The following is a 27,905-nucleotide window of genomic DNA, read 5'->3' as shown; positions in this document are numbered from 1 at the left end:
CTCTCTCTCTCTCTCTCTCTGTCTCTCTCAATCTCTCTCGCCCTCAGAGACTGCCTGCACTCTGTCAATGGAGTGTGTATCTCTCTGAATAAATCTACTTTCACTCTACTATGACTCACTTTTTAATTCTTTCCCGCACAAAGCCAAGGATCCTTACTTGGCAGGGCACGTCCCAGGGACTTGCCTGGGACCCGGGACATGGCCATCCTCTCCCACCCAGTTTTCCTGCAACACACCCACACCTGGGTTCAAAGCCAGTCTTCAGCTCTGCCCAAGCAAGTGGCTTCGGATTCATAGAAAGAACAGCTCCCACCATTGAAAGCTATAGCTTCGCCTTTCACATTCCTTTCTCTTAGCCATCCGAGTGCTATGAGCCCCACTTTACTGAGGAGGAAACTGAGGCTTGAGGGAGAGAGTGTCCCCCTGGCCACGCTTGCAGAGCCAGGAAGGAGCTGTGCTGGGTCTCAAAGCTCAAGCTCCAGGGATGCAGCTCCTGCACCTCCCAACCCCCACCCCTGTGGGCCATTTTTTTTGGTGTGTCACTGCACATGTCAGAGCCCTTGGTGGCATCCTATGAATGGAGCCGAAACCCTTGCTGGGCTACAAGCCCCCAGCCTCCCTCTGCCCATCTCCCCACCCCACATAGGCCTCTCTCGCCCTCCCTCCCTGCTCCCACCTCGGGGCCTCTGCTTCATTGGTGCCTCCACTCGCTTGTCCCCCAGCAGAGGCCTTCTCCTGACCCTTGCACCCAACCCAAAGCACTCATCTCCTGACCCTGTGGGGGCATTTGTCTGTTTATTTTCTGTGAGCCCTGGTCTCCTGTGTTCACTGCTGAGCCCCAATGCTTGGCACAACGGTAAGTGATCAACAAGTAATTGTCTCATGAGCGAATGAAGGACAGAGGGTATCCAGTCCCACCCCTCTCCCAGTGTACCCCCACACCTGCACCCCCAACTTCCCTCAAACACCTCGTGTACTGGAGCAGGGCTTTCGGGTTTGGGAAGGGCTCATGCATAGCTGTCGCCTAACTGGACCGTCCACCAGCCTTGGCAGGTCCTGATCACAGGCCCTGCACTGAAGAGCCAGAAGACCAGAGCTCAGCCAGATCATGTGGCTTGTCCAAGGTCACAGAGTCACGAAGGTCCCAGAGCTGTGATTCCCTGGGGAGGTTGTCTCACCACCCCGACTGCAGCGGCCCATTCCTGCAGCAGTAGGCGCCTCTGCTCAGAGGGCCCAGTGGAATGGGAATACGAGGCTCCAGTTCACCCATCTCTCCAGAGAACCCACTTATGTTTGGGGGAGGGGTGTGGCTCTGCTGCCAGCAGCTTCCCTCCTCCCTGTGCTGGGACTCCAGCTCCGCATGTTCCAGGAAATCCAGGCCACATTTCCCTCCAGGAGCCGCCGCCCAAAGGGACCCTCTGGGGAGAGACAGAGCATTTTTGAGGAAAAGGGGGGTGAAGGTTGGGGGTGTGGGAGAAAGAGTCACAAAAAAAAAAAAATAGTGGCTGGGCCAGGAATGTGCCTGGGTGAATCGGAGCCAAGCCTCCTGTCACATCCACAGCTGTGCCGGCCAGGGCGGCGAGCAGGGCGCAGGCGGGGCCGGGTCACTCTCAGGACAGGACACCAGCTGCCAACCTGCTCCTGGCTGACTCCCTGCCATCAGCCTGGTGGGGGAGGAACTGGGCATGTGCCTGGGCCTGGAGTCGCGACCTGGTGTCCTGCCACCCCAGTCCATTCGCCAGCCCGGGGCCTTGGTTTCCCCAGCTGCGCAACAACAGGATTTGGAGAAATACTGAGACAGGGTGACTCTTCAAGAAGAGACGGGTTGAATAAAGTGAGGGATGGCTACACTTTTTAGCAAGGGTTCTGAACCTGGGGTTCAGAACTCAGGGGCTCCATGAACTTGGATGGGAACAAAATAACAACTATATATTCACTAACTTCTAACTGAAATGCAACATTTCCTTCAAGTACAAATATGGACCATGAGCCACGGCAGGGTCCGCAGTGCCTTTGTCACAGTAGAAGTCAGAGACCCTTAGGTCTGACATCACAGTGCTTACAGACCCCTCCACATATTATTTAAGCTCATCGAGACCCCAAACCTGCATGCACATCTTTTATTTGATGTACAGATAAAGAAGCCCACCTATTACTGCATCACAAACTCTTGCTGCTGCTGCAGTAGTAGCATTTCCGAATGATTGGCTTCCTTTGCAATCCTATGCACTTTACTTTATGTGCTTAAAAAATATGATTACGAGAAGGGGTCCATCTCATCACCGGATGCTAAAGGGGTCGAAGGTACAACAAGCTAAAAATCCCTGCTTTATATGCAGCCATTTTTATTTTCAAATGGGGAAGTACTCTGTATGCTGACTTAGAACAATGTCAAAACATAGTGCTAAGTGCAGTACAAAAAGCAGAATACACCAGTGTCTGTGCAAGAACCAGCCTGGGTACCTACGTTTGCTTGATGTGCATAAAATACCTGGAAGAAGCCCCAAACTGGGAACAGTGGTCATCTTCAGGGTCCAAGAAAGACCTATCACTCAACACCTTGTGTACTGATTCTTTTTCCATATACATAAATTATTCAGAAAGAGTCAGGATTCTTGGAAGATGGCTGTGACAGGGGTAAAAACATGTTTGAATCTTCCCAAATCCCTACTTTAAAATAGGTACAGCAACTAGCAAACCAAAACCCCACAGACAAGGTTTACAACAAAACCAGATGACAAAAGCATCCCCACAAATCCCCAAATACAAGTGGGTGGAAACAAATCTGCACAGGATCAGGGTCTGAATGGGAGATACACTGTACTTGTCTTGGGGAGGATACATGAACTAACAGTAACGGTTAGTGGAGGACACAGATAATCACAAAAACACATAGAAAATTCCAACTCTGACAACAGTAATTCTAAGAGTTCCAGACTTTTAAGTATATAACAGAATCCATGTCTAAAATATTTCATTGTGAAAAAAAAAAGAGAACAAAGGAAGGAAGGAAGGATGAATGAATGAACAAATGAACGAAAGGGCCCAGAAGACAGACAGATATGCTGATAATTCCTCCTTTGCTGGCCCAGCTCAGTGGCCATGGATGGCATCTGAGGGCAGCTGTTCACCCATGTGGGCTCCGGGGGAGGTACCCAGCCCCCAGCTCAGGCCACAACGCCCACTGCCCAATGTCTTCCTTCACGATGAATCATGTGTTTGTGGACTCAAAGACAAGGTGATCCCAGCCAGGAAGTCTGTAGAGTCATCAGCATGAAGGCAGCCCCTCAAAGCGGAAAAAACATAGCCCTCAGAGGCTGGAGACATGGGTATGAGTCCTATCCTGGCTACATAATTCACAATGTGAGCTCACACAGGTCTCAGAGGCACCTGCCAGGTCTCACACGACACACCTGAGGATGCCTCTGGATTCCCAGGCAGACTCTTCAGCCTCTCAGCATCTCTGTTTGGGGGAAATCAGGCCACTTGGCGGCCACTGAAGACGGGGATGAGGATGAAGGCATGTTATGTGCTCTCTCCTCAGGCTCTGCAGATTCTCAAGCAGCACCAACCCCAGAGCTGGCCAAGAACAGAGCCCTGGGGACCCAGCCACACTTCCATCCACTCTCAAGAGCAACCTCAGCAGGCAAGTGTCCTGATCCTCATTTGACAGATGAGAAAACCCAGGCTCAGAGAGGGGAAGAAGGTGACCTGAGGTCACACAGCTCTATTGTGCTTTGACCTAGGTCACTTGATGGGAGCACCTCACTGCCCCCTCCCACCAGGGACAGCTCTGTCTTGGCAACCCCGACCCCACGCCCAGCCTGGAAGCCTGCTTGGGGTGGGGCCGTCTCCCTGTGAGCAAGACTATTTTTAGTGTCAGCAGCAGGGGCTGGGGGCTGAAGCCAGGAGTGACAATGGGGGGAAGGGGGTGGGGCCGCTGGCGGCCACCCCCGCACCCAGCAGCCGCCCCATTTCCTCGAGGAACCAGCCTGTGCACAATACAAGGAAAGCCGAGTGGGGAGCGGCTGGGGGCTCCCGGGGCGGGAGGGTGACCTGGCCCATCAGGGCAGCTGGGGGCCTGGAGGAGGCCTCCAGACCAGGGGGAAATGGACCGTTAGTCCAGCTGCCTGGACTGAGCAGCAGGGATCATTCATGCTCTATACTCAGCACATGCGGGGACATACACACACACACACACACACACACACACACACACACACACACACACACACACACACTCCTAGGCCAAACTCAGAGGCAGAGAACTAGGCGCTCGGGTCTCAATGAGGTGAGATTCCCACAGAAGCCAACCAGGAGTCGACTTGGGAAACCAGGTGGGAAATGGCATCACAAGCATCCCAGACACTCTGCCGGGTCCTGGCCTCTTGGGGAGAGGTGTCTCTGCTGGGAAGGGTCCTAGCCTGGGGCTCCCAGTCAAGGGGGCTCATGAGACAGGAGCACGAAGGTGGCTCCTCACAGCCTGGCAGCGAGGGTTCCTTGCCTGACCACTACAAAGGGGTTCCAGTTTTGCTGGGTAAGGGCTCTGAACTGAATTTGATGTCTGAGGTTTCCATGGGTTCTCCTATGGCTCAGGGCGGGAGACTGCTTCTCCCTCTCCCCATCCCTGCTCCGCCAGCTACCTCAGACTGGACCATGGGTGATGCCTGCTATCCCACCTCCACACCCTGGCTTACACCATGCCCCTGCCAGGGACACCCTCCTCTGCCTCCCCATTCTCCTACCACCATTACAGCTCTGAGAGCAAAGACAGCGACATACTTGTCTGCCATCACATCCCCAGAACCAAAAACAGTACCTGACACATAGCAGGTGCACAACAAATACCTGTGGACTAAAATCCTTGTCTCCTGCTGGAGGCCTCTCCTCACCTCACCATGGACAATGTTAGCTCACTGGATCCCCACTTAAGGGAGGAGGCCCGGCCATCAGCTCTCAAGTCTGAAATTATGTTGTCTACGTGGCTGGGTGGCATTCCTGCCACAGCAGTCCAGCTGACAGATGAAGGTGACAGTGGGGTTGGGAAATGGGATGGGATTCCAGATATAGGTTAGAGATGGGACCAACAGGACCAGCTGATGGATAAGAAGCAGGGGATGAGATGACAAGGAGAAAGCAAGGAGGTCCCTCCTTGGTGTTAGGCCTGAGCAGTGGCTGAGCAGTGACTCAGCCCTCCACTGAGTCAGAGAGAATTGTAGGAGGAGGAGATGTAGGCATGACAGACAGCTGGATGTCAGCATCTGGAGCTCAGGGGAGAGGCTGGAGCTACATCTTAGGTCTACGTTTAAGAGTCATCAGGACTTAAGTCACAGGGCTGGGTGACATCACCTGGGAGTGAGTCTGCAGAGGAGAGAAGACAGTAGAGTTTTACTAAGAGAGTAATCAATGCTGGCAAGAGTGAGGTTTGTTTGCCCCAAGAATGAGATCTTCTTCTGCCCTCTCAGGACCTACCCAGAGCTTAGGTCTCTTTCACATGGGATGGAATTTCACCCAAAGATCAGGAAGGGAAAGCAGAGGATTTCTGGATATGCTTTGGAGGCAGGCTCTACACAAAATGAAAAATGACCCACTGGAAACGTTTAAGTAATATTTGATGGAATACTACTCAGCAATAAAAAGAAACAGGTTGCTGAACATGCAACAACATGGATGAATCTCAAGACATGAAGATGAGGAAAGAAGCCAGGCACAAAAGAGTCCATGCTGTCTGATTTCACGTACATGAATTCTAGAAGAGGCAAAACCAAGCAACAGTGACAGATCGGATCAGTGGTGGCCTGGGGCCAGGAGGTGGGAGTGAAAGGTGAGGGGCACAAGGGGGCTTTTGGGGGCTGTGGAAGTGTTCTGCATCTTGATTAGGTAGGTGGTTATACAGGGTTTCCATGTTTGTCCAAACTCATGGAAAGACACACTTTAAAATGGACACCATGGGTGCCTGTGATTTTACATTAATTACATCTTGATACAGTTAATGTGAAAAAATGGCACCATCCTTTCATCCTTGAGAATTTATGATTGCTTATGAGACAGACTGCATTCTTTCTGGTAACGGAGGGTCCCTCCTCCCAGATGGTTCACAGGGCCCAACGCTAAGGTTGCATTTAGGTACCTGCTTAACTTATTTCCAGGACAGGAAAGTGCTGAGAAGAGAAGGCCCGTTGCTGTTTCCTGAGCATATCTTATGGACAGTACTGAGCTCTAGTCCTAGGTAACTCAATTCTACCAACATCAGGTCCTTCAGCTGAGCTCAGAGTGTGTGACCCTGGGTTCACCTCGGTGGCCCCAGCACTGCCTAGCACAGGAGTGAAGGTGGCATCTATTAAGGGAAAACCTCTGCCCGGTCCGGGATCCTGCCGCCTGTGGAGTCAGGAATGGCAGTGGTCCGGAACCCTGGGCCCAGTGCCTGTCCTGTCCCCATTCCACCCCCAGCCCCCTCCCCTGGGACTCCAGACTCTGCTTCCTCCACTTGCAGCTGTTCCTTCCGCTTCCCAGCCTCTTCCTTTCCTCCTCATCTGGGCCCTGGCTACGTCTCCTTGTCTCCTTGGGCCTTTATCTTCCCTTCAGCTGCTCTGGAGGGACCAAGGCCCTCCCTCCATCCTCTCCTTCCCTGCTTCCCTGGCTGGGCTCTAAAGCTTCCCCCTTGGGCTCAGGACCCCACCCTGGCCTCTCCCCTCACTGCCAGCCACTTCCAGGGGGCACATAGGGAACACAGGCCAGGCAGGAGTGGCCAGAGGAGTCTCAGGTCCCTCCAAAAGCCTCTGAGACTCCGATTTGCTGTGTGAGGCTGTCTGTGCTCCAGTTCCCACTCTGTCACTTGCCAGCTGTGTAGTTTTAATCAAGTCACTGTGCCTCAGTTTCCTCAGCTGAAAAATGGGGGTCAAGACACCAACAACTTCAAATGTTCTGGAAGAATAAAGCATGTCAAGCACTTAACAGAGTGCTCTACACAGAGAATTTGTCTTAACACAAGGATGCAATGCAACAAAATGGAAGGGTTCTCTAAATTGCAGAGCCCTAAATGACCCTTGGTTGTATATTTGTGCTATGTTTCTGACCCAGTGAGCCTAGAACTCCAAGGAAAAACCTCCCAGTGGCCCCTAATCTATCCCAGATGTCACCTACCATCTTCTCCTTATCATTACATGATCGATAACCCCCTCAGGTTTCAGAAAGGCTAAGTCAAGGGTCTGTCTCCTTTATACAGAACAGCACACCTCCAGCAAGCTCACTGTCCCCAGGGGCCTCCCAATAATCCAAAACAGGGAAGAGTCATTATTGTTCCCTTTTGCAGATCCAGAAGCTGCAGCCCAGAGAGTTTCAGGCTGCCTGACCCCACAGCCCAGGCTCCATCACAGCCTGGCAGACTGAACGGAGTCCCTGTCCAGCCTTCCACCCGTGCCCAGCTGAGCTCCTCGGGGACTCTTTGAGCTTCCCCCACACTCCTGCTCAGCAGCTTCTCCCTCCAGTTCTCCCAGGCACCTGCCTACCCTTCCAGGATCCTCTGATGCCTGTCAGCCTGGGAGCAGCCAATGCCAGATTAACTGCTCTTTCCCTCCTGATTCCAGAACAAAAGATGCTGGTGTCACTGAGAGCCTGGGGGCCCCGGGTCTAGTTTTATTTGCAAATATTCCCAACAGCCACCACGTGAAATGGGCTTATTCCCACCTTAAACTGTGGTTCAGAGAAATTCGGTGAGAAACGCTTGAGGTCTCCTACCTAGAAAGCGTGTGAGCCAGAGCTGAAACTCACATCTGTCTGACTCTGAAACTCTTGATGCCGACCTTCAAAGAGTTCAGTGCCACTAGCGGCTTCTTTCTCAGCTCCAGCCGTCAGTTTCCTCATCTCTCAAATGATAGTAACACTTCATTTGTTGAGTTGTGAGAATTAAATCTGAAGAAGTTTACAAAGCACCCAGAACAGCACTGGGCACATGGGGGTGGCATCACTGAAGGATGAGGGGCGCTGAGGTCAGGCCGGCCTAAGGTCAAGTCCTAGCTTCATCACTTTTGCTCATGGAGACAAATATTCTAACTCTCTGAGCCTCACTAGATCCATCCAGAAAGCAAGGACGATCAGCCCCTCTAACAAAGATGGTGCTGGTCCCCAAAGCTTAATTTTTTTTAAGTTAAACACACAGCTCTCATACAAATAAAAAGTAAGCATGTGCCAAAATTATATGTAATTCATTAGCATTGAAATGATCAGCAGGACTGTGAAACTGGTTCAAAGAGTGTAAGAGAGTCTGAAATGTTTATAATCAACAAAAGACAAATGCTGACGTATGATTGCAAAGTGAAACTGGCTAATGTTCTACAGGGCAAAACAATTGTAACCTTTGGGGTGATCTTTTCTGCTGGACAAAAATCATTTGCAACTTAAATCTAGACGTGAATACATAACTTCCTGAGTCTGGACCCTAACAAATAAGTAAATGACAAGTCAAAGATCTCTTCCATAGAGCATTAGATAACCCTTGGGTGGGCCTGTTGACAGTGTTCCAGCATGTTCCCGAAAGGACATGCAGTCCTCCTTCTGCATTACTACCAAGTCTGGGATACTTTTTTTAAAACCTGAGGATGCCGTGCAGTCATGGAGGTAGAATGGATTAATAAACGCATTATTAGTGCAATGTCTCTGCCCACCAAGCCCAGAACTCCAGGGAGTCCCTCCCAGCAGCCCCTCTGCTAATCAAATGAGGTAGACAGCAAGCTACACTACTCAAAAGACTGTAAACTATTTATAAACATTATGATTCATCTTTATTTCCTTTCAGAATATTCTGAATGTCAGTGCTGGGACTAGGACAAAGTGATTCTGAACATTACACAATCACACAACCCACGTGTAACCTAAAGGATACTTACATGGAGTCCCCGCTCACCCACTGGCTCTCTGGTAAAGCCTGGGAAAGTCTTTAGTTTTATTTACTCAACAACTACTTCCTGGGGGCCTACTTGCTGCCAAGCACAGTCCTGGGAACTTAAGGCAAAACAGAAAGCAAGACAGACCCAGTCCCTGCCTTCAAGGGCCTAGAATCTAGTCAGGAGACAATTAACCAAGACAGAGGCTAAATAATTACACACCACCACAAACACACAAAAGGAAGAGAACAGGGATGAACACCAGCAGGGCTGTCAGCTTCCTAGCCAGCAGAGGGAAGCCTCCCTGAATGATGACATTCACATAGAGGTATGAGGAATGAGAGGATGCCAGCCAATGAGGAGGTTGCAGGAAAGCCATCCCAGGTGAGAGGCTCAGCCTGTGCAAAGGCCCTGATGTGGGAACTAGCTTTAAGGAATGGAGAGAAAGAGAGTGGTCACTGTTTAGAAAGTGCGGGAGATGAGGTGAGGGAAGAAACCAGGACCTTAATCATGGAGGTGGTGGAGGGAGGATGTGGTAAGAGACCGAGATTTAATTCTAAATATGATGGGAAGATACTGGAGTGTTTTGGTCAGAACCTCCGTCACTCCACCCGTGAGATGAAGAAATTGGTCCTGGTTTCTATCTCAGGGCTCCATCTAGGGGTTTTCACAGGGAGGTCCCTGAACCAGCAGCATCAGCATCACCTGGAACTTGTTAGAAATGTAGATTCCTGGGACCCACCCCAAACCTACAGATCAAACCCTCTGAGAGTGGGACTCAGCAATCTGGGGTTTAACAAGCCCCCCAGGCGATTCTGATGAGGCACAAGATTGGGAACCAGCGCTCTGTAATCAATAATCCGCAAGTTATAAACACGACCCAGAGTCGCCACCTGGTGTTATTTTTGGGAACTACAGCCTGCCTTCACTACCCCTTTTTGATGCCAGCAGGAAGGACTCTTTCCACGGTAACGACACAGACCACAGTCATAGACAGGAGGGTGGCTTTAGAGTGTGCTTACCCACTTTTCCCACGTGCAAGGACACACAACAAAGGAGAGCTTCCCCAGTGAAAAACTTCAAATTTTCTCCCTGCTACATTTGGGATTAAAGCCAGACTTCTTACAGTCTTCTCTCTCCTTTCACTCACGCACTCCCTGCTAGTTTGATCTCTGTTTCTCGAACTCACCAAGCATATTCTTACTTCAGGGCTTTGGTATTTGCTATTCCCTTTGCCTGGAATGCTCCTCCCCCCAGATCTGGCTCTCTCCTTCACTTCAGTCAGACATCTGTCCAAATGCCTCCTCCTCTGGGGAGTCTTCCATGACTATAGTCACCAGGGAGCTCTGGCCCTACTTTCTGTCTATGTCTGGCCCTACTTTCTGTCTATGTCTTCTTTTTCTTCATCCCCTACGTAATCGCATATATTTATTTGATTTTAGTCTCTCCTCTTTATGAGACCATGAGTTCCAGTAAGGCAGAATGTTTGTTCTGTTCACTGTTATAGCTCAGTACAAACAGTAGATATTTACTGAAAGAATGAATATACTCTGTGAGGCTGGTCTCATCACCCTCTTTCCCACAAATGAGGAGATTGAGGCTTAGGAAATTGATGCAACTCACTCAGGCTCACACAATGAGTAAGTGGCTGGGATCCAGATTCAAAGTAGGAGTTCTGGAAGCTGAGTGTGAGCTGTGTCCATGGTGGCACCTTGGTGTTCCTCAGGCTGGGGAGACTTTTCAATCTGGCCACCATGCCTCCATCTCCCAAGATCAGCAAGCAAGCGATTGTGAGTTCTAAAGGGTGTTTTTCAAAATAAAGGGACTGAGGGCAATGGTCCAGTACTGAGATCTGAAGTGGGGCAGCACCACCAGAAGCACTAGGCAACCCCCAGTGATTGAGGGGTGCCCAGAGCACAGAGCAGGAGGGGAGCAGGAGTGCAGACATCTGGCAAAAGACCCCGAGTCCTACGTGGTATTCAAATGTTTCTTTGGTAATCAGCATAGGGGAAAACCCTGTTTTTAATTATCTGAGTCTGGGACCAAATTCTATTTCACAGCAAATGCAATATGTGAGGGGCTTGTTTTGTTTTGTTAATTTTTAATAGGCTTTACTTTTTAGAGAAGTTTTAAGGTTTACAGAAAAATTGTGCAGAAATTACACCAAGTACCCTTATTACTTCCTCTCCCCAACACGCTCAGTTTTTCCTAATATTAACACTTTGTATTAGTGTGATACATTTGTTACAATTGATAAATCAATACTGATATGTTATTTTTTTATTGAAGTATAGTCAGTTTACAATGTGTTAATTTCTGGTGTACAGCATAGTGATTCAGTTACACATATATATTCCTTTTCATATTCTTTTTCATTGTAGACTATTAGAAGATACTGAATATCATTCCCTGTGCTATACAGTAGTACCTTGTTGTTTATCTATTTTATATATAGTTGTTAGTATCTGCAAATCCCAAACTCCCAATTTATCTCTTTCCCCCATTCCCTCTATAAGTTTTTTTTCTATGTCTGTGAGTCTGTTTCCATTTTGTAAATAAGTTTATATGTGTCCTTTTTTTTAGATTGCACATATAAGTGATATCATACGGTATTTTTCTTTCTCTTTCTGGCTTACTTAGCTTGGTATAACAATCTCCAGGTCCATCCATGTTGCTGCAAATGGTATTATTCTTTTTTATGGCTGAGTAGTACTCCATTGTATATACATACCACCACTTCTTTATCCAGTCATCTGTCGATGGACATTTAGGTTGCTTCCATGTCTTGGCTATTGTAAATAGTTCTGCTATGAACATTGGGGTGTATGTGTCTTTTCGAATTAGAGTTTCCTCCAGACATACTCCCAGGAGTGGGATTGATGGATGGTACGGTAACTCTATTTTTAATTTTTAAAGGAATCTCCAAACTTTTTTTCTTAATGGCTGCACCAGACTACATCCTTACCAACAGTGTAGGAGGGTTCCCTTTTCTCCACACCCTCTCCAGCATTTATTGTTTATTTATGGACTTTTTAATGATGGCCATCCTGACTGGCGTGAGGTGATACCTCACTGTAGTTTTGATTTGCATTTCTCTAATAATTAGCAATACTGAGCATTTTTTCTCTTGTGCCTATTGGCCATTTTGTATGTCTTCACTGGAGAAATGTTTATTTAGGTCTTTTGCCCATTTTTTTGCTGATACATTATTGTTAACTGAAGTCCACAGTTTCCTTTAAAGTTCACTCTCTATGCTGTAAGGTTTTGTGGGTTTTGACAAATGCACAATGTCCTGTATCCACCACAACAGTATCATACAGAAGTATGTCACTGCCCTAAAAATACCCTGTGCGCCATCTATTCATCACTCCCTCTCCCCAAATCCTTGGCAAGACAGATCTTTTCATTGTCTATAATTTTGCCTTTTCCAGCATACTATTTGCTTGGTTTTCATATATAGTGGATCTACCAGGAAAGCAACCTCCATATAAGTTGGGAACAAACCAAGTTGTGTTTGGTTCAGAACTTTACCTAGGACCACTCACATTTTGGACTATCACAGCCGTGAGTTGCCAGAGCTCCTGATTCAGTCCACAGATTCACAGCAATTCCATCCATAGCCATGCCCTCCCAACTACAGTTGTCCTCTAGTATCCTCAGGGGACTGGTTCCAGGACTCCCCTCAGATACCAAAATCCTCAGATACACAAGCCTCTTATGTAAAATGGTATAATATTTGCATATAACCTACGCACATCCTCCCATATACTTTAAGTCATCTCTAGATTACTAATAATATCTAATAGAATGTAAATGCTATGTAAATAGTTGCCAGTGTTTGGCAAATTCAAGTTTTGCTTTTTGGAACTTTCTGAAAAAAGTTTTTTTCAAGTATTTTCAGTCTAGGGTCGGTTGAATCCTCAGGTATGGAACACACAGAGATGGGGTGGGGGTGGGGGCTTCAACTGTACTTTGTGATGTTTTCTATGAATTGTGCCCAAATATTTGTGTATCGATTTATTCTTAATTACTTTCATTTTATTTTCTTTTATATTACAATTAAGGTATTATTTACGTTATAAATTATGTGTGTCAGTAGGTTATGTTATTTATCAACTTCATTTTAGAAAAGAAAAGAAGCATTAATTACAACTGTGTCAAAAGGAACACTGGGTCCCATAGTTTCCATGTACTGTTACACTGCATGACAATCACAGCAGCAGCAAGCACTGCGGAGTGCCCACCTCTCAAAGGGCACCATGCTAGGAAGCGACTTGTACCAATGTATCATTATGTCTACACAGTTCCCCTACCAGGTGCTACACAGTGTGCATTGCCCCATTTTACAGAGGGGAAAATTGAGGCTCCAGTCCCTCCGCCTAGGCGGGACTGGAAATTGAATCCAAACCCACGCTCCTAACCCCCCATCATTCAGCCTTGAATTTCCTGGGCCTCCTGGAAAGACTATGCTGGGTAAGCTGAGCATCCTCAGGCCTGAAGGCCCCAGAAGAAGATGGAGGTATATGGGGAAGCAGAGAGGTCATGAGCACAGGTTCTGGCCTGAGTTCCATTCTCGGCTGTATCACTTACTCATATGTGACCCTGGGACAGTCACTCCCACTCTCTGAGGCTCAGTGGTCTCACCTATAAAAATAGGGGAATATCACCAAAGTGTGATAGGTGCTGTCCCTTTCCATGTCTGTGGAAACTATGGCTCATGGAGGGGAAGTGACCCACTCAAGGGGTGATGGGATGGCCCTCTAATGACATACTCCATTGTCCCATAAGGTCCCCATGGTTCCTTCAAAGTCCAATCCAGGACTCACAGGTCACCAGGCAAAGGTCAGAGGTCACCTGCCCTAGCCATCTATTCTCCAATTCAACCACCTACACATGACTTCCACAGGGCAGAAGTATCTGAAAGCCCCTAACAGGCTGGGAGAGTTGAGGGGCTGTCCCTGGAAGCACTGAGCCTCAGTTTCTCTGTGCTGGACTTCACTTCCAAAAAGGATCCCAAATCACTCCATTCCTCTCCATCCCCCCTTACTGCTTCTGCCCCAGTCTATGCCACCATCACTTCTCACATGGTCTACCTCCTGCTCCCTTGCTCCCTGCTCCCCATACAGCAGCGAAGGAGACCTTTTATACATGTAAAATCAAATAAAGTCACTCCCTTGCTTAAACCTTCCATGGCTCCCTATTATTCTTAAGCCAAAGGCCTCTGCATGTTGTGAAGGACCCTGCCCACCTCCCTCATCTCATTTCCCCCAATGTTCCCTCCACTCTCCCACCCTCCCCATATATGTTCAGGCCCCTTTGGCCTCCTCCACATGCTTTTAATACACCAGCATGCCCCTATCTTAGGACCTATGGTCAAGCTCTTCCTCCTCCTTGGTCAGCACATTCACAGCCCCCTCCTTGCCTTCACTGGGCAAACTCTTCTTCCCTCCCTCCCTCCACTAGGACAGCTTTTCCTGCTATGCACTCTCATACCCAACTCGCTCACCTCCTAGCAATAATCCCAGTTGGTGATGATAGATTTGTCGGATTATCTTCCCCTCCACTTGACTGAGGTCTACCCAGTCAGGGACACTGAGTTGCTTCCCCCGTGTGCTGAGGACCTAGAAGTGTCTGCCCAGAGTTGATGCTCAGGAAAATCTGCTGAATGGCAGGCTACAGGTATGAATGCCCACCCAAAGGATAGGGTTGTTCATCTCCTCTGCTATGTGGACTAAGACATTCAAAACAACCAGAGGACGAAAGTGGAGGCGGGGAGGAGGGAATGGAAGGCAGAGGAAATCCCAGGCTAGTTCAGTTCACTGTTCAGCAGAAGCCTACAGGTGCCAGATGCCATGCTGTGCACTGGGGACAGTGTGTGCACTGGGGACAGTGTTTACACTGGGCTAGAGGGAGAACTAGCTCTGAGCTGCACTGCCTGGGCTCAGAGCCCTACTCAATACTCACTAGCTATGCAAGTTTGGGCAAATTGCTAAACCTCTCTGAAACTTAATGTCTCTAAGTACCAAATGGGAGATGTGGGGAAGTTACTTGATTACAGAAACCCCATGTCATAATTAGGGCCTTAGGACTTAACATGCCCTTGAAACCCCAGTGGGCACAGCAGTTCTGTTTGGTTACTATTGCTGCATCACTATCCACTCCAATATTTAGTGGCTTAAAACAGCCATTTTTCCCCTCACTATTGTGTGACTCAGGAATTTGAAAGGATCAGCTGGACAATTCCTGCTTGGTTGCAGTCAGATGCTGGCAGGGGCTGTGCTGATCCGAGGGCTCAACGGCAGGCTGTCAGCTGGGCACACCAACATGTGGCCTTCCTACTACAGTAGCCCAGGGCAGTCGACTTGTCATGTTTGTTACCTGCACCCCCCAACTCAATTTCAGGCAGCCAGCTTGATGACAGTCACCTCCTATCTCTCCAGCTCACTCTCTCCAGTACCGCAGTGCCAACAGCCCTTCAGCCCACTGGGACCTCTGATGCGTGGAGCCTACCTCCTTTTCCCTTGTGTCTTCACTTCTCCCTTCGCTGATTAAAGCCCACTGGGCATCATTATCCCCACATACTGCACACTCCTGAGATGGCCCTGCCCTTCCCTGACTAAACACCCACTGGTTGACAGTGCCTCTGTCCCTCGGTGCCTGTCTCCCTGCAGTGGACTATGGCAGGGGAACAACACACCACCATGCGGACTGGTCTGACATCACTCACTCGATGGCTAGTCTCAGTGAGGTCTTCAGCCCTGCCTGACAATTACACTATAGTTCCCCATAGGCCATTCATTCTCCCCAGGCAATTCCTTCCTGTCTTTGTCTCAAACCTCCATCACCTTCTCCCCTGTTCTCACTCTTAGCTGAGAACCTTCCTTCCTATCCCACAGGAAAAACTGTAGTAATCAGAGAACTCTTCAACAAGTTTCCACTTCACAGCTATCCATCTACCTTCACTGGTACCCATTTATACTCTGCGTTCTCCTCTGTGACCACACGAGGACCAACTACCTGAGGTCCAAACCACAGTCAGCCCTCCACTGGGTATAGATCCCCTCCTTCTCTTTCTTCAGGGATGTCATTCTAGCCACTCTCTTCTTCCTCTTGCATCATCATTATTTGCAATCTACTGAATCATCCTCATCCACATAAAAACAGGCTAGTGAGTACTAGCTGCATTAAGTAACTTCTCTTGACCCCACTTTGCTTTCCACCTACCACCCCATCCTCAGTCCTACAGCAAAACTCCTAAGAAACTTGTCCATACCCACTGCCTCCATGTCTCTCCTTCCAGAAAAGGTACAAAAATAGTACAAAGAATAACCAAATATCACCCAGATTTTACCACCTTTGCTTTATCATTCTCTCTTCCCTTCTCCTCCTGAACTCTTTTACAGTAAGTTGCAGACATGCTTCCCTTTATCCCTAAAAACAAGTGTGTGTTTTCTAAAAGCAAGGACATTCTCTCACAATAACCAAAATCAGAAATTTTTACATCGATACAGTACTATTATCTAGGCTACAGACCTTATTTTCCACCAGTTGTTCCACTAATATCTTTTACAGTAAGTGAAAACATTTATTTTCCTGGTCCAGGATCTCACCTCACATTTAGTTCCTTTGTCTCTTCTGCCTCCTTAATCTGGAACCATTCCTTAGTCTGTCTTTGCCTTTTATCACCTCAGCAGTTTCTAGCGAAGAATACAGCCAGTCATTCTGCAGAAACAGCCTTCAGTCTGGGTTTGTCTAATGTTTCCTTGTGAGTCAGTTATGCATTTTTGGCAGAAACACCACTGAACAGCTGCTGTGTCCCCCTCAGTGTGTCGTATCAGGAGGGACACAATGTCAGTTTGCCCCATTATTGGCAATGCTCACTTTGATCATTCAGTTAATGTGGTGTCTGCTGGGTTTCTCCACTGTAAAGTGACTATTTTACCCTTTGTAATTAATAAGGATCTTGTGAGGAGATACTCAAAGACTATGCAAATATCCTGTTTCTTGTCAAACTTTAATCCACTGTTACAGCATCTGTTAATGATTCTCTTCTGAAACAATTATTACTAGGGTGGTTGCCAAATGGTAAATTTCTAATTCCTCTTTCTCCACATTTTACAGGCTACAGGCTTTCTGCTGTTAAGAGCTGTCATTTCTCTTTATGCATGTACATATGTGTGTATGTTTATCTTCTCCTACTCTCTCTTACTACCACTCTAGTCAGGCTTTTGCCCCCACCATTCTACCTAAACTCTTTGTGTCACAGTGACAATGCCCTCCACTGGGCTGAATCACTTCTAGGTTCCCATCTTCCTGAGCTCTCAGAAGCCTCTAACACAGATCATCCATTCTCTCCCCATTGAAATGTTGGCCTAACTTGGTTCCCAGAACACTTACCTCACTGGCTGTTCCTTCTCAGGCTCCTTTGTTGGTTCCTTGTCTGTAAATGTTGGATCCGGGGTCTCTGTCCTTGCCCTGCCCTCTTCTTTGTCAGTTCTCACTCTGTTGGAGATCTCACTCAGCCTCAGGGCTTAGCATTTCTACAATGACTCCCATATTAATCTACTTGGGCTGCCGTAACAAGATACCACAGACTTGATGGCATAAAACAGAAATTTCTTTCTTATTTCTTACAATTCCAGAGGTTGAAAGTCCAAGATCAAGGTGCCAGCAGGGTTGGTTGCTGGTGAGAACTGTCTTCCTGGTTTGCCACCTTGTTCCTATATTCTCACAGGGCCTTTCTTCTGTACACCCACAAACACACACATACAGAAAGAGAAGGGAAGAGAGGGAAAGAGAATTCAGATTTCTCTTCTTAGGATTCTCAGATTATAGCCCCACCCTTATGACCTCACTTGATCTTTCTTTCTTTCTTTCAAGGAGGTACTAGGGATAGAACCCAGGACCTCATGCATGCTAAGCACACACTCTACGACTGAGCTATACCTTCCTCACCTTGACCCCATTTAATCTTAATTACCTCCTTAAAGGCCCTATCTCCAAATACAGTCACATTCAGGGGTTAGAGTTTCAACATTCAAATTTTGGGGAGACATAATTCAGTCCGTAACAACTCCCAAAATTGTATCTCCAGCCTGGGCTGGGATTTATACATGCAAGTTCTAACTAGGCATCTCCACTTGGAAGTCTGACAGGTGCCTGAAATTTAGCAAGTTCCAAATGGAACTGTTCGTTCTCCCCTCTTTTTCCCTGTAAAAAGGCTCTCCTCCTGAAGCCTTCCTCATCTCAGTTAATAGCAAATTCCTTCTTTCAGCTCTTCTGGGCAAAAACCTTGGAGTCATCCTCAATTCCTTTCTTTTTCAAACACCCCATACCCAATCTGTCCTTTTGGCTTTGCTTTCAAAATAATCCCAGAGTCTAACTTTGGTTCAAACCATCACCATCTTTTGTCTGGATTGTGGCCTCTTAGCTGGTCTCCCTGCTTCAGCCCTCATTTACATTCCATTTACTCTACACCCTGAAGTTACAGAGATCCTGTAAAAATGCAAAGCAGGTCCTGTCCTCTCTGGTCAAAACCCTCCAATATGGCCCACCTCCCTCCCTAATAGCAGAGGCCAAGTCCTCACAATGATCCACAAAGGTGTGCATGCACTGGCCCCTTCATATCATGTTTCCTCGCTGACTCAGCTCAGCCACCCCTATATACTGGCTGTTCCTTAAACTCACAAAGCATGAGTCTACTTCACGGTCTTTGCCCATCATCCACTTGGAACAATCTCCTATATACACTCATCGCTCCCTACCTCATCTCTTCCAAGAGTTTCCTCAAGAATCACATTCCCAGTGAGGCTTCCATTGATTACCACAGCACTCCCTTCTCCATTCCCTGCTTTATTTTCCTCCATAGCACTTATCACCATCTGACACACCATACACCTCTCCACCAAACATGAGTTCCATGAGAACAAGGACCCCAATAATCATTGCTCACATTGACTGTACCCTTGCTATATGCCAGAATATTTTTAAGAGCTTTACTGTATTACTCATTTAATCCTAACAAGAGCACTATGAGGTGGGTCTGTCAGTTAACTATTACTTTAATAATGTTATGTAACAAACCACCCCAGAAGTCTGTGGCTTATGAGCAGCAAATATTGATTTCTCCTTTTCCCATCTGTAGCCATTTGGGGTTTGGCTCACCCCGACTGAGCTCTGCTGGGCTTGGCTACTACATGTGTCTTTTCATTCTTCTGGACCAGCTTGTTTGATGCTGAGGATTTGGATAGAAGCTACTGCTTCCCTAAATTGGCACAGAGAAAATTTCTCCCTGTCTGTTTAGCTTTCTGACATTCAAAAGAGATGGAGTTCAAGAAAAAAAAACACAATCTAAAATTTAATACAAGCTAAACACTAAACTACAAAACTATTCTTATTCCAGACTTTCCTACAGCAATTTTGACTGGAACTCTGTTTCAAAAGATGGGGTGCACTAATGATAGCCCCATCCTTATGGCAGAGGTGGAAATTCCAAGGGGGCAATTGAAAACAGGAGAGGTCCCTTAAGGCCTTGGCTGAACTGCCACACTGTCACTTTCATCTACATTCCACTGGCCAAAGCAAATTGCATGGCCACATCTAGTATTGAAGGAGTTGGGAGTATCAACCAGCCCTGATAGGGGAGAGAGGAACAGTCACTGAACAGTAATCTACTTTGCTGCAAGGTATGTCACACTATATCCTCTCCCCTTTCTTTCTTCCTTTTCTTATTCTTCCTTTCTTCCTTCCTTCCTCCCTCCCCCCTCCCTCTCTACCCTCCTTTTCTTTCTTTCTTTGTTTCCTTTTCTCTTTCTTTTTTATTAACAGATAAGGAAACTAAGGCTCAGAGAGATCAAATAACTTGTCCAAGATTATACTGCTAGTAAATGACAGAGCTGGAATCCAACCAACTTGGAGTCAAGTTTACACATGCCACGTACACAGGGCCAAGAGGTTTGGACTTTCCCTGAAGGTGATACAGTGCCACTGAAAACTCTTGAGCAAGAAAGGTACATGGTGGTTAATAAACTTTCCTCCAGTAGCAGTGAGCAGAGCACATGGGAGTGGTAGAGAGGAGCCCCTTAAGGTAGTCACAAAACTTTAGGCCAGAATTGATAAGGGGCTGCGCTGAGATAGTGTCAAAAAAAGAATAAAAGAAAACACAAAGCAAAATGGTAAATGTAAAACCCAAACAGAAAAAGACAGAAGTGAGAGACAAGTTGAAGAACATTTTAAAAACTCTTTTTCCTTTGTTGAGTGTTGAAATAAAACACTCATGTTTGCTGTTAAAAAAAAAAACAAACAAAAAATTCACACAATGCAGACAGAAGTGTTCAAAGTTCCCTCCTCTTCTCTCTTCTGACATAAGCTCCACTAATAGTTTGTGGTAAATCCTTCCTGAACTTTATCTAAAACTATATAATACATATACATATATCCATTTTATGTGTGTTTTTAAAATGTGTTCTCATCAAACTTTTGTTTGGTCTCATGCTTTTTATCATATAATAGTATGACAAGGCCAGCTTTCCATATCTGGAAATTAAATGGTCCTCATCCTTTTTAACAGCTTTGCCACTTACTAGTCATATGACGTCGCACACACGGTTTAACCTCTCTGAGACTTGGTGTGCTTAATCTCTAAATGGGAATAAACATGTACCTGCCACACAGGGCTGATGTGAGGATGAAATGAGTTACTACATGTAAGCCATCTTACATAGTGTCTGACACATACTAAGGGCTCAAAAAATATTAGCTCTCCTTGTTAATAGCTCTATGTTTAGCTGTACCATAATTTACTTAACCAATTCTGTACCTTAGTCAGTTAGTGCGTTATGTTGTTTGCAAAGATGACCACAATGATCCCACTCATCCCTACACACGTGACTCTTTCCAATATGACTTTGATGTTTTTTCCAACAAGAGATGGTGTCTATTTCTACTCTCCTTGAATCTGAGCTGGCCATGTGACAGGCTTGGATCAATCAAATGCAGTGAAAGTGATGCTACAGCACTCCCAAGCCTAGGCCTTAAGAGGTCTTGCTGCTTTGGTTCTTTTCCTTTTGGAGGCTACCACGAGGAAGCCTGAGCTAGGCTGCCAAAGAAGCCACATGGAGAAGAACCTAGACACTCAAGCCAACTTCTAGACATATGAATGAGGCCATACAGGACCAGTGAGTATGCCAACTTCCTAACGGACTGTAAATACAGGAGGAAGCCCAGGAAAGACCACGTACAGCAGAAGAGTGGTCCCAGCTGAGACATGTCCAAACTGCCAATCCACACAAATATAAGCAAATAATTTATTGTTGTTTTAAGTCACTTCATTTTTGGGTCATTTGTTAAGCAACAATAGAAAGCTGATATGCTTAGGTGCTTAGTGCAGTGTCTATGGCCCAGGTTGGAATACAAACTCCATCTCTTGTATGTGAACTTGGGCATGTTCTGTATTCTCCCTGAATCTGTTTCCTCATCTGTACAGTGGGATACTTTTAGTTTCTACCCCATCAGGCTGATGTGAGGATTAAATGAGATGATAAATATTCAGTGTGTGACACAGGGCAAGTACTATGAACATTTCAACTGTGGTTGTGTTATTGTTCTTTGAAGGAAGTCTAGCCTGAGAGTCGTGCTATGGGAAGGGGACAGGAAGAGTAAGTATTAAAGATAACTGAGCTGGTATCTGGAGGCTCCATAACTAGTGAAGAGCTTTTTGGAACCAGAGACCTATACCAGGCTGGCCTGTGAGATGTCAGGGGTTGGGTCTCAACTGTGTCCTGCAGAGTAGAAAAGGTTGTATACGAAAAAAAAAGAAAAGAAAAAAAGAAAAGATTGTATATGTGTGCCTAGGGGAGCCTTCTGAATGATGTCATGCATGGAGGCTGGAATTGGGTGGCAGAATGAAGAACTGAGGCTGTAGGAGGGGCTGCGATCATTAGGAAAGGTGTGAGGACTGAGTCTTGGGACTTATCCCCACTCTTTTTAGATAAAATCCCAGACTCCTTACCATGGCCTGAATGCCTTGCCCACCTTACCATATTTCCTACCCTTCTTCTCCTCACTCAAAGTGCTTTAGCCACCCTGGCCTCTTTCCTCAAACTTATCAAGCTCTTTCCTGCCTCAGGACCTTTGCACTTACTGTTTTTTTCCTCAGAGGGACCTTCCTTCTGAACCACTCAAGCTAAAGTTCTCCCCTCTTTTATTCCTTTTCACAGCTCCTTATCTTTTTCCTTTATAGCACTCATTGCTACCTGAAGTTACTTTGTTATCCACTTGTTTACCTGTGCATTATTTATCAGTTTAGAAGGTGTTTTGAGGGAGGGTATAACTCAGTAATAGAGTGCCTGCTTAGCGTGTACAAGGTCCTGGGTTCAACCCCAGAACCTCCATAATAAATAAATAAACTAACTAAATAAATAAACCTAATTATCCCCACCACGCAAAAAATTAAAAAAAAAATTTTTTAAAGGTGAGTTTCATTAGGAACTAACTGGTATCTGTCTTGCTCATGCCACTTTCCCAGCACCTAGCACACTGTGTGGCTCATGGCAAGTGATTAACAGGTATAAACTGAATAAATGTGAATAAAGATAGTGTGAAAGGAGCCACGAGAGCTAAAAAGACATGGTCCAAAAGCTAAGGGAAGGCATCGTTTCCTGGAAGAGGGCTTCACAGAAACCTTGGAATCACCTTGTCTAACCTCCTCAGTCCACAAGTAGGGAAGCCAAGACCCAAAAAGGAGGAATGACCAGCCTGAGGGCAGCCAGAAAGCCATTTCTGTGGACCTCCAGCCCGCTGGGGCCAATACTACAGACCTGTCTGACAGATGAGGCCCAGGGAAGGTCATGGTCACCTTCCTGAGGCCATCACTATATGTTTGCAGCTGCCACCACCCCCATCTCACAGGGGAGAAGATTGTCTCTTTGGGAGCAGAGGTGCCAGTCAGCCGACAACTGTGAAAGGAGGGCTAGAGAGGGTGGGCAGGCCCATCCCTGGGCCAGGCAGCTATTCTGAGGCAGCTCAAGGATAATAGCTGGTACCAAAATAACCCAGCCTCCTCAACCTTGTTCAAGACCTCACACCTCTGCCCCACCAGAGGTGAGGCTAACACTTGAATTCCTCTCAGTAACACACACAGCAGCTCTTAGTAGGGCCTGCAGGGAATAGGGTGATCATCAGACTCAGCTCTGCCCACTGGGGGCTCACAGTCTGATGGAGGAGGCAGGCTAGGGACCAGTCACGTTGCTGAGTGACGGTGCCAAGATCTGGGAGAACTAAAGGGAGGGAAGATCCCCAGTGGAAAGGATCCCTGAATTAGTTCGATGGACGTACAGAAGTTAGCCACTCCAGGAGGTGCAGTCCCATAAGTAACTGCCAAGGCAAAGGGAGGGAGGCGACACAGATAAGCTCCAGGAACAGTCTGCAGCTTTAGCGAGTGGGAGCATCAGGAAATTGAAATGAGAGGGGCCGAAGAGGCCAGAAAAGGAGCGGCGAGGGATATCCAAATTATGCAGGAACTTAGATGTCAAGAGAAGAGCTTGGGATACCTTGGGTGCACAAAGGAAAAGTCTTGGGAGATCTTTGACCAAGAGGACGTCATAGTAAGTTTTGCAAGGTATAAAGTGCCCTTTAGCTGCCCTGGGGTTGTTGCCGGGGCAAGCGGGTGTGGGGATGGGGGCAGATCGAAGGGAGAAAAAACACTTTATTCTGGATGGGCAGCTCTAGATAGAACTCCTGCAGGAGGCAGGAATTAGGTCTCAGTCTCTAGAAGGCTAGTACTATCACGTTCTCGACTCCTGCGCCACACCACTCCCGGGTCCAAGTTTCGGTCACTTGTTCTGGAACTCGAAGTTTGAGCCAAAAAAAAAAAAAAAAAAAAAATGTGCTGCTGGCACCCTAACCCTAGACGAGGGGCGCAAGCAGGAGACTTCAACTCCCAAAATGCTTCGCTCTGCAGCCCTGCAGGTCGCGCATGCTACTTTTCAAGAAAGGCGGGCCCCCGGCTCGCAGACTGGTAGGACTCACCAGCTGGGTGAAGTGCGGGAAACCTAGGGACCGCCATCTTACCTTGGGTCGAACCAATTGTACACTTAGTGGGATGTTCGTGTTCTCGCTCTCGTCAGTTCGTACAGGTACTGAAATAAAATGCGCTTAATTACTACAAGTCTCCTTATTATGCTTTACGTTGAGACCTCCTTCCATTTTGTGCCCCAGTCCAGAACTAACCCCCTAGGGATACAATAGGACGTCCCAGCATGGCCGCACTCACTTAGATTCCGCTAGGGGCGGAGTCGGAAGCGGTCCCGCCCCGCCTCCCGGTCGGAGGGGGGTTTCCGCTTCCGGCAGCGGCGGCTGCAGCCTCGCTCTGGTCCCTGCGGCTGGCGGCCGAGCCGTGTGTCTCCTCCTCCGCCGCCGCCATATTGTCTGTGTGAGGAGAGGGGAGAGCGGCTGCCGCCGCTGCCGCTTCCACCACAGGTACCGTGGGAGCTGCCAGGCGAGGTCGTTGTGGGGTGGAGGTGGACCCAGGAGGGGGCAGCGGGGCGCGGCCGCCTCTCAAGCGTCCAGCAGACTCCCTAGAGGCCCTTCACCTTCCCCTTCCCCCCGTCTACACACACACCAGCCGAGGCCCCTGCAGCCCGTCGGGGAGGCCCAGGGCCACCCTCCCAGGGCGGGGAGCGAGGCTTGAGGCAGAGGCTGATGCGAGGATGGAAACTGGCTCTCGGGAGTCCAGCTTATTGCGGGGGAGAGGGCTGGGCTGGGGCGGGGACTAGGGGGCAAGTTGGAGGAGGGGGTCGCCAGAAGGGGAAGGGGACTTGAGGGGTGGGGCCGCTGTGGAGGATGCTGGGGGAGGGTGCCTAGGGGAGTGATGCCTGCTATGTAGACTGGAGTGGACCCTCGCGCGTAGCAGAGCAGCTGGAGTAGGGGCCTTCTAAGGTCCCTCTGGGCGAGGCTGGACTTCCCACCTGCACACTGGGGTGCAAGGTGGAGGGAACCCGGGGCGAGGTCGCTGGGGTAAAGCGGAAGGGGACCACGAAGTGGGGCAGAATGGGTGGAGTTGGAGTCAAGGGTTAGTTGGGAGCCTGGGTGGAAGAGAAGTATGCAGAATGAAAGATTGGCTACGAGTATACATGTTAGTTTGTGACCTTTTGAAGAGTAGGACTTTTATTTTGTTTTTGTTCTTCTGTTGTTGTTTGGTTTTTTGCAGCGTTGGAACATTTCTAGCCTAGGCAGGTGATGGGTGGAGTTTATGTAGATTGTTTTTGGGAAGCAAAGTCAGTATCGGGAGAAGTTGTTTCTTGGCCTTGCTATTGTGGGAAGGAAAGAGTTCTGGAAAGGAGGTGGCACGTTAATTGGGGAAGAGTTGATTACCTTTCAACTGCGAAATTCTATGAGAAAAGGGCTTGAGGAGAGGCAGTGAAAAGAAAACTAGAAAGGGAAGATTTTTCTAAGAGTTGGAAGACCTCGTTCAGTCTAAGGATTGACAGTAAATATCTGGATTCTCAAAAATAAGTGTCATTGTTACTTAGCTTCGTAACCTAACTTCTGTAAACCTCAGTTTTCCTATCTGTAAAATGAGGGTGATAATATTTCCTAGATGATAAGTTTATGATGAGTAAGTAAGATAATGTGTCGAGTGCTCACCTCAGTGCCTGGCAAGTAGTAAGTGCTCGATAGACCTTATCTGCCACTTTTATTAAAGGGGCTAGCTTGTGTCTTTGAGGTTCCTCCATTATAGGTAAAATTTATGGTCAATAATCTGACAGTAGGCAGAGCTTAAGAATATTATATTTATAGTTGTTGCAGTGTTTTTCTTTTGTTGTAAGTCACTTGGTTTAACTGGCTTGGTGGACCTTGGGCTGAAAAACCAGGACCAATACTAATTCTCCCTCATGTCACTTAAAAAGTTCACCTGCAGTTTTACCTGGGCAGGTTTGTCCTTCTGTGACTTTGAAATTCTTGATTTTCATTTGCTATTAGGGAAGGATGTATGACTTGAAGAGAGAATGAATGTATTTGAAGTTTGTTTAGATTGTTTTGTCAACTGATTACAAAATTAGGTCACCCTGGGGCAACTTTTGTTTAAAAAAAAAAAAAAAGAACCAGATATGCCTAGTTATACCCTCTTGTGTGAAATACAGTAGAGAAAAGAAGCACACATTTAAGGGGGAGCAGTTGGTTAGTTTCTGCCTAATGGGTTAGTTGTCTAGCTGGGGAAGAAACAAGTATCAGCTTCTTTTTTTACAATGTATTTTTAGTTCTCCTGTTGCCTAGCCACTCTCTTCCAGGTTGAGTCTTTGATTTTACCATTGTCTCTTATCTCTGAACATACACCTTTACTTCACATACTCTTTTGGAGAAAGGAAAAATTTTCTTTGGGAACTGAGTTTAAAGTCTTACATAGGGTTTGGGTTCATAGTAGGCAGAATGACACCCCGCCCCCAAGATGTCCATACTCTAATCCCCTGTAAATATGTTACATGGTAAAAAAGACATTGCGGTAATTAGGGTTAAGCATCTTGAAATAGGAAGATTATCCTGGATTTTGTGGGTAGGCCCAATCTAATCACATGAGCCCTTAAAAGCAGAGAACTTTCTCCACCTGGGAGTCTAGAGAGATGGGACAGAAGGGGAAATCGGAGAGAATCGAATCATGAAAGGGACTCCATTTGCTGTTGCTAGAGGGGGCCACATGGAAAGCATGAGAAGGAATGCGGGGAGCCTCTAGTAACAAAGACCAGCCCCGACTGACAACCAGCAAGGAAATGGAGACCTCAGTCCTACAACCACCGGAAACTGAATTTGGCCAGCAACCTGAGTGAGCTTGAAAGTGGATTCTTCCCCAGTTTCCAGCAATGAAAACACCTTGATTCTGACCTTGTGAGATCCTAAGCAGAAGACCTAGCCAAGCCCACCCAACTACTGACCTACAGAAACTGTGAGATAATAAATTTCTATTGTTTTAAGCCACTGTGTTTGTGGTTTTATTATGGCAGCAATAGAATGCTAGTATAGATTTTGGTACCAGGAATGGGGAACTAGTACCTAATAATGTGTTAAGTGGCAGTTAAAGAGGCCAGCAAATTTTTGAGGAGCATGATAGAAAAGGCCTAGAACAGATTGTTAATAGAAATAGTGAGTGCTCAGATGGAAGTGAGGTATGCATTGGAAACTGGAGGAAAGAGGATCTTGGTTACATATTGGCAAATAAGCTTAGAATTATGTCCTGTGGTCATGTGGAAAACAGAACTTATAAATGATGAACTTGGGTATTTAGCTGAGGAGATTTCCAAGTAGAATGTTGAAAGTACAACTTGGTTTATTTGTGAGCATGAGTCTGCAGTGAGCTGTGAAATTCATGTAAAGCCTGCTAAGTTCTTGAGGATTTTATACTAGCAGAAACATTGCCAGCTTGGATTGAAAAAGACAGAGTAGGAAGTTAAAGAGGGCTATTGAAGCCTCCCAAATTCTACTGGTAGGATGCAGGCTAATAAAACTACTCATATGTGGATGTGCTGCATTTTCGTTAAAAAAGAAGAGTGACTCAGAGGGTGGAACCAAGAGCCCAGAGAGATGGAGCTGAAGGCCACAGAAGAGTTTTCCCTGGCTTTGAAATGGAATGGAGTTTGCCTAGATTTTGAAACTGCTTTGGACCGATGGATCTGCTTTCTCTTAAATTTTCCCCATTTGAACTGGAATGTCTATAAGTATTGCCCTATGCCTATCCCACCATTGTATGTTGGGAGCAGATAACTTGTTTTTTTAGGAATTGTGCCCCAGGATTCTGAATGTATTCTTCCCAGAACCTCACCCACACCTGATGTAGGTGGTGAAATTTGAGACTTTTGAATTGATGAGTTATAGGTGAGATTTTGGACTTGGGAGTTGATGCTGTAATGGAATGAGACCTTAGGATGGAATGGATGTATTTTGCATTTGGGAGAGAGAGCAGTCTTTGGAACCCATAGGGTGGGCTATGTTAGGTGGAATGAACACCCCTAAAGGTGTCTGTACCCTAATCTC

At 47.0% G+C, this 27,905-nt stretch overlaps 1 protein-coding gene and 1 long non-coding RNA gene across 4 annotated transcripts in view; one reads left to right on the top strand and one right to left on the bottom strand.

Moving 5' to 3' along the window:
- LOC116147397 (uncharacterized) overlaps nt 1-24,202 on the bottom strand; it is a 48,227-nt gene extending 24,025 nt beyond the window's left edge. For 2 of the 3 annotated variants that reach the window (XR_010376641.1, XR_010376642.1), the window contains exons 1-2: nt 23,952-24,138; nt 17,280-17,626 (exon numbers count right to left, since the gene is read on the bottom strand). This is a non-coding gene — a long non-coding RNA (uncharacterized LOC116147397). The other variant, XR_004130956.2, reaches the window with a different exon arrangement.
- A 27-nt stretch (nt 24,203-24,229) lies between these two features.
- CSNK2A1 (casein kinase 2 alpha 1) overlaps nt 24,230-27,905 on the top strand; it is a 50,587-nt gene continuing 46,911 nt past the window's right edge. Inside the window, 1 exon segment of the mRNA XM_064475802.1 lies at nt 24,230-24,359. The gene's annotated coding sequence lies outside the window, so the exon portion shown is untranslated.

The sequence above is a fragment of the Camelus dromedarius genome, chromosome 18, assembly GCF_036321535.1.
Source record: "Camelus dromedarius isolate mCamDro1 chromosome 18, mCamDro1.pat, whole genome shotgun sequence".
Lineage (NCBI taxonomy): Eukaryota > Metazoa > Chordata > Mammalia > Artiodactyla > Camelidae > Camelus > Camelus dromedarius.
This window is presented reverse-complemented; position numbering and strand designations above follow the sequence as displayed.